This window comes from Alligator sinensis, unplaced genomic scaffold (assembly GCF_000455745.1).
Source record: "Alligator sinensis unplaced genomic scaffold, ASM45574v1 scaffold73_1, whole genome shotgun sequence".
Taxonomy (NCBI): domain Eukaryota; kingdom Metazoa; phylum Chordata; order Crocodylia; family Alligatoridae; genus Alligator; species Alligator sinensis.
This window is the reverse complement of record NW_005841838.1, coordinates 3594863-3597933: the sequence shown is the minus strand read 5'-3', so window position 1 is coordinate 3597933 and position 3071 is coordinate 3594863.

Here is a 3071-nt window from a genome sequence, read left to right as displayed (position 1 = left end):
TATCTATAACTTAGTTGTTTTTTGTCCGACTTAGATGAAGCTTTCAGGGGTGGTAGACTCTGCAGAGAGCAAGAAGCCTGCCAAGTTTCAGGAAGATCGGTGCAGGGATTTGGGGGAAACCGCACCCCAAATTCTTGAAAGCCAAACTCATGTCACGTCTAGGTGTGACAACATAGGGGGGTGAAAACTGCAGGGGTGGTAGCCTATGCTGAGGCCACAAAGCCTGCCACGTTTCAAGAAGATAGGTGCAGAGGTTTGGGGGGAACTGCCCCTTGTAACAGGGCACTGTAGCCCTGTCACCAGAAAGCAGGTCTGCCTTTAAGGCCAGAACTTTCTGGGCATGGAGTGCTGGTAAGGAAGGGGTTAAATGCTGAGCCTGGCCAGCTAGTCAGCTGACTGGAAGGGCAGGACTATAAAAACCCTGGGCAGAGCAGCAGTAGGGGGACAGCAGCGCCTCTGACAGCTCCACAGAGAAGCTGGGTGAGCGGTCCAAAGGCGGGAGCTACGGAAGCCGTGGAGAGACGGCAGCTGCACCACAGCAAGGACTGTAGCCAACGGTGGGGAGCTGAAGCACGAACCCTGTGAATGTAAGCTGACATGCTGCTTTTCTTGATTATATTTGCTGGTGGCAGTTATTACGCATGGATGGGACTGTTTATTTTTCCCTTTTTGATTATTGAATAACAACACCGGTGGTTTGGGTGAGGCTATTAGGGGAAGGAGGAGGCCTCATTTTTGGGGCCCGCTGCAGAGTGGAGACCCCGGTACCAGCAAGGGCATGGCTTTTGGGGCCACAGACCCTGGTGCCAGCGAAGGTGTGGCTTTTGGAAGTACCTAGGCCCCGGAGCCTGTGGGGGTGCAGGATTTTGGGGTGCTCTGACACTAGCACCTGAAGGTGCGATCTTGAAAGGCTGAAGAGGCCTGGTGCACTTCAGGTGTGATTTTGTTTTGTTGTTTTTTTGGGGTTTTTTTTGGACAGAGAGAGGGTGAGATTGGGGCTGTCCCCTGGCCTTGAACTTGCGGCCCCCCAGCTGTGGGGCCAGTGGCCTTGCCTTGAGGCCGGGGGGGGGGGCAGGCTTTAGATTGGAGCTCAAGACACCAGAAAAGGCTAGAGCCTTGGAGTCAAGCCCTGTTTGGTGGGTTTTAGACGGGGAGGCCTACCTAGAGAAAAGACAGGAGTCAGGCCCATGTAGGCAAAAGGCCCCAACATACAAAATACAATAGGCAGTCTCCCGTTCGCAAGAACATCAACAATAATTTCCATCAAGACGTGGCAGGACAGTAGAGGGCGGGACATAAGAACTCCAAAGAAGACTCCAAGGGCGCCCTACATAAGGGGCGGATTACAAGGGAAGATGACGCCTGGGAGGGTGACCTGTTACACCCCTCAAGCTGTGGACAAGCAAAACTCGTGCCATGGGTGACACTGCGTGTGTTAAGGCGCAGCAGGATGACAGCTGCAGGGATGGTGGCCCCTGCTGTGGCCACAAAGCCTGCCAGCTGTCAAGGAGATTGGTGCAGGGGGGTTCTAGGAACCTGTACCCCTAGCTGCTGACAGGCAAAACTCATGACATGGGTGCTTGTGGAACTGACCGTCTGTCTTGGGGCATGAGAGACACTACTGCAGGCCTGGTTGCTAAGCTACTATGTTACCAGTTACCAATCAATCATGATTCAGTCAGGGACCAGCTCAATACACAGAACCTAGCTAATGTAGCCAGTTAATTGCCATCAATTAGCACCTACAAAACCAGGCTAAGCAGAGGAAAGAATCAATACAGACAATCAACTGCCCCAAGACAGACACAGTCAGTCCCACAAGCACCCATGGCACGAGTTTTGCCTGTCAGCAGCTAGGGGTGCAGGGCCCCAGAACCCCCCCTGCACCAATCTCCTCGACAGCTGGCAGGTGTCATGGCCTCAGCAGGGGCCACCATCCCCGCAGCTTTCAACCTTCTGCGCCTTAACACTCACAGGGTCACCCACGTCACGAGTTTTGCTTGTCCGCAGCTTGAGGGGCAGTTTCCCCCCAAGCCCCTGCAACGATCTTCTTGAAACTTGGTAGGTTTCATGCTCTCAGCAGAGGTACCATCTTTGCAAGTTTCATCCAAATCAGACAAAAAACCCCCAAATTTACAGATATTTAACTGATTCCCCCATTATATCCTATGGCCGGATCTCTGAGGCAGCTCCAAAGCTTCAGAGCCACTTCAACCGGATTGAGGCAGAAACCCAGCCTGGAGCTCCGGATTGGATCACTACCATCCGAAGCAGCTGGATCCGAAGCCAGATTGGATCACTGCTGACTCTCACAGGCCTAACGGTTAACTATGCTATCAAACTATTCTATTCTAAATAGAGAATATACTACTATTCTCTCCAAATAGTAAGGAGAGAATCCTGTTAAAAGCTTTATAAAAATCACATGCCAAAATATAAAAAGTAAATATCCATAAATCAATCAATCAGATCTGCTTTAAATCACTGTTTATTTATCAGGAAAGAATTGGATAGGTAGGGACCCAAGATCAGGACAGCAGTACTCCCAGAGCTCTGGGAACATGGGGAGAGTCCTTGTTTACCCTCTGGCTCCCTGTGCTTAGCCAGCCTAGCCCAGGCAGGACCCTGAGGCCTTTGGACTAGAGCAGGGATGGGCAATTATTTTGGGTGGAGGGCCGCTTAGTGAGTTTTGGCAAGCTGTCGAGGGCCGCATGGGTAACCCTGCACCTTGACAGGTGCCCCGCCCCCTGTTTGCCATCTTGGGACTGGAAGTCCTGCCCCTGACCTCTGACCCTTGCCACCAGAAGTCCCTCCCCTTGCCCCTGGAAGTACTCCTTCGGAGAAGAGGGTTTGCTATCTTAGAACCGGAAAAAAAACGCAAATTTATGTACTAAAAATCAAATATACATAATATTATATTTTAAATTCAGTTAAATATATTTTTGTCCCGATTACCTGTGTGTTTGTGCTTTATATGTAGAAGTGATTGCATAATAGCTCAAAATGTAGTCTTACTCTTGTATAGTGTGTGGGGTGTGCAGGGGTGTTGGGGGGTAGGGGTGGGTGGGTGG